Source organism: Myotis myotis, unplaced genomic scaffold, assembly GCF_014108235.1.
Source record: "Myotis myotis isolate mMyoMyo1 unplaced genomic scaffold, mMyoMyo1.p scaffold_m19_p_15, whole genome shotgun sequence".
NCBI lineage: Eukaryota > Metazoa > Chordata > Mammalia > Chiroptera > Vespertilionidae > Myotis > Myotis myotis.
Window position 1 is genome coordinate 42563544 of NW_023416319.1, and position 7655 is coordinate 42571198.

Below are 7655 nucleotides of genomic sequence, written 5' to 3' on the forward strand. Positions count from 1 at the left end.
GGCATCTGAGGAAAGTAATCGCTGTGAAGATGGGAGCAAGTAGAAAGAGAAGATTCCTAAGACTATAGAGGAAAGGCATCCCACAGGTCACGGGGACCTGGGTAAAGTCAGTCAGACCAGTGTTGAAAAAACATCCAAGCAAAAAAGAGCAGTTTAAGCAGCACAAGCGTCCCCCATTCTCTTCCCCTGGGCCAAGAATTTCATGCCCCAGAGAGGGCACCAGATGGGAGAAGACAGAAATCTGCTGTTACCTCTACAGTCTCACTTCTGGGTCTATGTGTCTGTTTCTCTTTTATGTGATTAAAAATACTGTAAATTATATGCTTATACTTTGTTGCTGTCCTCTTTATGATCCACTGTACATGGCTGTATATATTTTGCACATCTACATACATATTACTCTGCAAAGTTGTATACACAAAGCTATGTACACTGTACTTTATGGAAAATTTAAGAGCGTTTCAGAGATAATTAGATCCATATGTGATTTTTCCCCTCCTGTGCTGTGGAAGGGAAATGACTCTAGAGATAGGCAAGGGTCTGTCCTGGAGGCTTGGTGGGCCAAAATAAGGAGCCAGATCTGTATTAAAGACAATAGGGAGCTATTAAAAGGTTCATAGAAGTCCTAGAGAGGCTACACTAGGTACAATACATAGAAAGTTCCAGACTCTCCTTGTTTCTACTTAATCAGAGCAGTAAATCCCAAACCAGTTCTGTCCATAACTCATCTCTGCCTCACTTTCCCCATCCGTAAAAGAAAGCCTGCCAGTGTGGGGCTGCAGGACCACAAGGTCAACTTTTGCAAGCAAGGAAGCCCAGAGGTCCTGGGGGCTTCAGGTCGGCCCAGCAAAACCCAGTGACAGTGTTATCAGGTCTGGATGGCAGTCCTTGCCCCCAGGGCTGGCCAGCTCTGGAGCTGGTGCATCAGGGCTAGGATCCTGTTCTTTGGGAAAAGAGCTTGGTGAAGCTTCTGCTGGCCTATTGATGCCCTGCTTTCCAGGGCTAGAGACTCTTAAAACTTCCTGGGAGAGTGAGGCAACACGCCTCATTGTGCAGCCCTCAGCAAATGCAGCAGCTGCACCAAGTGCTAAAGAAAAGCTCCCATAATAACCATGTGTGATATTAAAAAGATAAAGAGGCAAATAGGTATGTAGGCCAGCTCAAAAATAGCCACCCACCATTCGTCCTGAGTAACCATTTGTGCCAGGTGGGTACAGAGGGTTTTCTTCCGTCTCCTCTCAAGCTGATCTTCCTGCATCTTTGTAAGGTTGCCTCAGAGAGAAGGCCCCGCCTGCCCTCGCTGGAGGTGGCCTGGGCAGTTCTGGCAGGCGGCCACGCAGGGGTGGGCAGTACTCCCCGCACTCCCTCCACCAAACAAACCCTGGGGTCAGAGGGCACAACCCTCTGACGTGAGGTCTTGGGGCTAAATCGGGGCTTTAGGGTGGTGACTCATGGGCACTCCCCAGCCCACCCCTAGCAGGTTTTCCGCGCACCCAGAGGCCTCCCCCACCCCTACAGGGGCCGCTTTCTTAGGAGACCAGAGACCGGGTCCAGGCCAGTTCCAGCCTCAGGGCTGGGAGAGCTCCCCAGCCTCTCCCTCCCTCCACCTCCCCCCCTTCCTCCATGCTCACCCGAAAGGCGCGGGCCCCTCCGCCCTGCCCCCACCCGCGGCCCCGGGGCCAAAGCGCTGAGCTCAGCACCGCGGCGCCGGCGCCTCCTCCCGTGGGGGCGGGGCCGGGGAAGCCCCGCCCTTCTCCCCAGTTCCACGGCCCCTCCATCCTCCTCCCATCCCCCCAGATGTACGTTCTCCAAGTCACGTCCCAGCTCCCCACCCCCCGTAGGGGGTCCGCGGAGACCCACCCCCAAGTCAGCTGCTCAGCATCTGTCACCTCCGAGGCCGGCTCCCCACGGGCGCAGCTCACAGCGGGCGGGGGGTGGGGGGGCGGCAGGGGGAGTGGGGGGGGAAGCGGGGGAGCGGGCGGGGGGGCCTCCCCTCCCCCCACCCGGCTGGCCCGACTGCAGACCTCGGGGAAGTCGGGGAAGCTCTTGTGTGCACCTCTCCCCAGAGCAGACTCCAGGAACTTAGATTTTTGTTTCTCCCTGCGTTTGTTTTGAAGTCTGTACAAAACTCCAGCAGTGGCTCCTAGATTCCTACGCCGGGTCTGCCTTGTGGACACGGGGACGAGGAGAGTCCCTCTGGAGCTCCCCAAGTTCGCCTTCCGAGGGGAGAGCGCTCAGGGAGGAACCTGCAGGGATGTGGTGGCAGAACCACTGTCACTTTGGGCCCGTGGGTGACTAGCTAAAGGCAAACCCCTTGGGGGGGAGGGGGGAGACAGAGAGGAGAGAGAGGAGGGGGCTGCTTAATTCGGCAGGGGGAGGGAGAACCCGATGAGATAAAACAGGGGCCAGCCCAGGAGAGAAAGTTTTTTGTCAACAGCTCCAGATGTTCGCTCTACCTCTTCTACCCACCACTCCCCGCCATGTACTGCCCCTCCATCCCCCACACAGGCTCACAACTGAGAGTGTTAGTAACTTGGGATCGAGGAAATGAGCTGTAGCCAGAGCCATGGCTCCCGCCTGCTGACCCGCAGGCCCTGCTCCTAGCTGGGCCGCAGTTTTCTTTTCTTTTTTAATCCTCACCCAGGATATGTTGGTTTTTTTTTAATTGATTTTGAGAGGAGAGAGAGAGAGAGAGAGAAAAACATCGATTGGTTGCCTCTGGTACTTGCCCCCCCAAGATCCAGTCTGAAACCTTTTGGGGTGCCCGATGACACTCCAGCCGACTGAGCTGCCCAATCAGGGCTGCGCCTCGCTTTCCTTACTTGCAAAATGACACTGCTGGGGCCTGACCGTTCTACACTACACAAATGTTAGTAGTTATTGTTATTGACAGAGTTATGAAAATACTAAAGGATATGGAAGTGTTTTTAAAACCATGAAGAGCTCCAGAAAGATGAAAGATCTTTGTGAGAGGCGGCACAGTTGCCAGGTGGGACTGGCAGCTTCCATCACCTGCAGCAAGGAATTCCAGAAGAAGGCTAGCTTGCAGACCCTGGGCGGCTGCTTTTTGCATAAACCTGAGTTTCCCAAGCCCCCGGCTACTATTGGCACTGAAGATTAAAAAAAAAACACTTCTGAGTGAGGCTAGAGACTTGGCAGAGGGGCAAGGAAACAAACAGTTGCACGTCTGGGAAAAGAAAGTTCCTGGGGATTGAGTGAGACCTAACTGCCAGGAGAGTGAGAGATCACTGACACCTCACCTCCTAAGGCTCCTGGCCTTCCAGCAAGTTTCCTGTCCATAAAGTGTGTGTGTGGGGGGGGGGGGGGGCGGCAGTGGATGGAGGGTGGGCGCGCTCTCCCAGGACCCACAGGCTCTGACATTCAAAGATTGTAAGGTTTATTCCACTGAATGAAGAATTCTGACAAGTGAGAGGGCTGATTCCTCTCTGCTAACACTCTAATCCGGCCTCACTCACCTCGGCTCCTGGGGGCATCCAGAGGCTGGACAAAGCCCTTCTGGTCTTTCTGCTCTGGAAGAACATACAAAAAAATAGACCTCATTTTGCTGTCCAGGCGGGCAGTGAGCCTGGATTCAGGCTGTCCCCGCTGTAGCAGCTCCTGATCATCTGTGTCTCTCCCTCCACCACTCCCCCCAGCGTGAGGAGCAAAGCCGCCCCGACCCCACCTTCCCCTTTGATACATGGCAATTGGAAACCCTCAAAGGGCAAGACCACTGAACGGCTGGAACTGGAATGTCTGCTTCTACCTTCTCTGGCAGGCCTACTCCGGATGGTCCACACCCTTACGGGCCTGGCCTGGGATTTTTAGCAAAGTAGCTCCATGAAACTCATGATTTTCCTTTCTTTCGGTATGATCCCTATGGAAGTGGAAGAGGCCTTTGAGATTCTCTAGGTCTGGGTTTTCAAAACTGGAGTATGAAAATCCCAACACAGGATAATTGCAGTATATTTTCTTTCTATTAAAAAATTTTTTAAGCCGAGGCCGGTTTGGCTCAGTGGATGGAGCGTTGGCCTGCGGACTGAGAGGTCCCGGGTTCGATTCCGGTCAAGGGCATGTGCCTGGGTTGCGGGCATATCCCCAGTGGGAGATGTGCAGGAGGCAGCTGGTCGATGATTCTCTCTCATCGATGTTTCTAACTCTCTATCTCTCTCCCTTCCTCTCTGTGAAATCAATAAAATATATTTTAAAAAAAAATTTTTAAATCTTCACCTGAGGATATATATTTTTAGTGATTTTTTGAGAGAGAGAGAGAGAGAGAGAGAGAGAGAGAGAGAGAGAGAGAAACATCAATCGGCTGCCTCTCCTACACATCCTGACTGGGGATCGAACCCACAACCTTTTTTGGTGTACAGGGTGACAATCCACTGAGCTATCCAGCTGGCAGGGCTAAAAAATATATTTTATTGATTTCAGAGAGGAAGAGAGAGGTAGAGAGAGAGAAAAACATCAATGATAAGGGAAAATCATTGATCAGCTGCCTTCCGCACACTCCACAATGGGGATTGAGCCTGCAACCCAGGCATGTGGCCTGAGTGGGAATTGAACTGTGACCTCCTACTAGTTCATAGGTCAACACTCAACCATTGAGCCACACCAGCTGGGCAGGGCTAAAAATTTTTAAGTAAAAAATGTTTACTTTAAAGTTAAGTAAAACTTAACTTTTACTAAGTGAAACTAAGTAATTTAACTAGTAAATAATTTTAAAAGTTGCCACTAAAATTTAACACAGACAGGATGTAAACCTAGAATGCAAAGTTGCATTATTTGTAATAAAAGTACGGAACTTCAAAGACAGACGTATTATATTTCCTACAGGTTGTTTCAGGTCACAGCTTAGAACCCTAATCATCCCTAGGGGCCAAATAGCCTGACCTCAGATCAGCTGACCCCTGGCCCTCACAGGCAGCTCAGCCATTGTGCTTAGGCTTCTGGTACAAACTGAAGCGGGATGTTGCCTCAGACGCCCTCTACTTCTGCTTTCTTTTCTCAAAAGGGTTCAGAAGCCGAGGAAGACAGGGGGATCCTGGCTGAAAGCTGGCCCTGGAGCAGATGGGATTCCTCTCTGCGAGGCCGAGGGGTGTATTAGTGAGAAAAGAGATGGTGCCCTGGAGTGTGGCTGAGTCCCTTCGACAGCTCACTTGACCACTCTGGGTGTGTGGGAAACAAGGTGGAAAGCAGTGGACGGCTGGTGAGCCTCTGTGCCTTGCACCACCGTGCCTAGTGTTAATGGTGTTCTGTTGGACTACCCTCCTAGTTCTCAAATCCCCATCCCTTTTCATGGTGGCTTATCAAGCCGACCCTTTGTGGGGTTCCCACTGCCCTTGCACTGTCCCCAGAGGAAATAATTTCTTGTCACCAGAGAGGGACCAGGACCAAGTTAGGTCTGTCCCAGCACAATCTGGAATGTGTGGGTTCTTGACTTTGTGTAGGAAAAATTTCACGACACAAGTCCAGGTGATGTTTTAAGAGTACGTTTATTAAAGCTGGGGACAGTGAAACAAAGGAAGAGCTCAAGGTAGAAGGGGCAAGATCACAGCAACAGGAGTGAGCTGAGACAGGGCTCAGATTCAGGGAAGGAAGTCACAGGAACAGAAGTTAACCAATGCCGGGCTGTGTGGATGCAGAACAGGAAGTTACAGAGGCAAAGGAGTCCTTAAAGACAAGTTCAACGGGTTAGCCCGGGACAAGCTGCTGCTGCTGCTGCTCCCCTGGTTGAGTCTCGTGGGGACCTTTAGCGTTTAGGAGAAAGAAAGCAAAGTGCACTCCTGAGGAAAAGTGAGGGGGAGGGGACACACAAGAGTGCTCAAGAGAGAGAGTGTGGCCCTAACCGGTTTGGCTCAGTGGATAGAGCGTCAGACTGTGGACTCAAGGGTCCCAGGTTCGATTCCGGTCAAGGGCATGTACCTTGGTTGCGAGCACATCCCCAGTAGGGAGTGTGCAGGAGGCAGCTGATCGATGTTTCTAACTCTCTATCCCTCTCCCTTCCTCTCTGTAAAAAGTCAATAAAATATATTAAAAAAATAAAAATAAAAATCATCATTCTCCCCTTTAAAAAAAAAAAAAAAGAGAGTGTGCACTGGGTCAGAGGGTTTTGTAAGTTTTTATTTACAAACCCTGTGTCGAGGGCTGACTTTCAGTGGATCTCAGCGAGGGAGCTGCTCTGCTACCTATGAAACCCGGACCCAGAAGCAGGTTATCTACAAGATAGTTAATCAAGGCCGACCTGCTTCTGGGTTGGGGTTTCATATGAAGCAGCCTCACTGTGATCTATTGAAAATCAGCCTTCAACACAAGGGTTTGTAAATAAAAAAAAAAAACAAAAACAAAAAAAACTTTGAAAGTTAGTTAAACAATGATTTAGCATCAGGTTCCCCACAAACGTGCTTTGCATGACAGGCAAGGGGTCAGCCCCCTTTCAGGGATGATGGGCTCTCCGTACCAGACCTCGGACCTCTGTCCAGACGTGCAGAGGGGCACGCCACACCGCCCCGTCTTTATCTGTTTTCTAAAGGTGGGAGTTTTAGGGGAGATCTCAGGGGAGGGTCTCAACAGAATATTCAACAGTTTTCCAGGGATGTTCTTTAATACGCTGATACATCAAAATGAGCCTATAGGGGAGTTTGGGATCATTCCCTAGTTAGTTTTAGTGCTTTCTTTTTATCTTGGATTTGTCTGGCTCTAATTGGGCTTTTTTGTTATTTATTCCCCTGACTTCATTCTCGGGAGTTTGGCTGGCACTGATGGCACCAACTGGGTCTCTGTTATCTCTCTCCCTGACCAGGGTGATTAAGCTGCTTACTCCCTGGTTGGGAAGGAGAGGTATGAACCACCCGCTCCAAAGTGTCCTTGGTTAGGGAAGGGAAGATCTTGTGATTTACTAGCAGGCTGGTAATTGCTTCGCCTTGTTTAACTATCTTGTCTCAGTTTCCCTCTGTCCACTTCCCAGGGAATTTTCCTAACTTCTTACTATCCCGTCTCATTGTGAAACCTGGGAGCCCAGCAGAATTCTCTGGCTGTGAGCTCATCTTTATCATCTGTGGGCCTAGTCCCGACAGGTGCATGCCATCTCACTAGCCCTAACCCAGTGGTTCTCAACCTTGGCTGCACATTAGAATCACCTGGGAATCTTTTTAAAATCCTGATTTCTGGGCCTCGTCCTCTGGAAATTCTGTTTCTTTGTTACTAATGTTGTGGCCTCACCTCGTAACAAAGAAGCAGAATTTCCGGAGGACGAGGCCCAGAAATTAGGATTTTCAAAAGGTTCCCAGGTGATTCTAATGTGCAGCCAAGGTTGAGAACCACTGGCCTAACCCATCCCCAACCCAGACAGAGGCCCTTTGATAGACTGGGGAGCCAACCCAGTGTTCCTCCCAGGACCCATCTCTCTGGGAGGTCAGCAGACAACCCAACTAAAGTAGAGCATCAGGACGGCCTGGAGAGCTTTTCTACAAATGAGAATGGGGTTAGGAGATGGAAATCTATGGTTTACCAGCTCCTCAGATGTTTCTGATTGTACCAATCAGGCTTGAAAGGCACTGGTTAACGAAGGATCACTCGGGGCCTTAGTTTCCTCATCTGTAGAATGGCACGATATTCATTCCTCAGGGTGTAAATACATAATACATTTTTTAAAA

General features: G+C 50.4%; 1 long non-coding RNA gene across 1 annotated transcript in view; it reads right to left on the reverse strand.

Moving 5' to 3' along the window:
* LOC118670125 overlaps positions 1 to 1721 on the reverse strand; it is a 24459-nt gene extending 22738 nt beyond the window's left edge. Inside the window, exon 1 of the long non-coding RNA XR_004972220.1 lies at positions 1632 to 1721. This is a non-coding gene — a long non-coding RNA (uncharacterized LOC118670125). The remainder of the gene's footprint in view (positions 1 to 1631) is intronic.
* Between the last annotated feature and the right edge of the window lie 5934 nt (positions 1722 to 7655).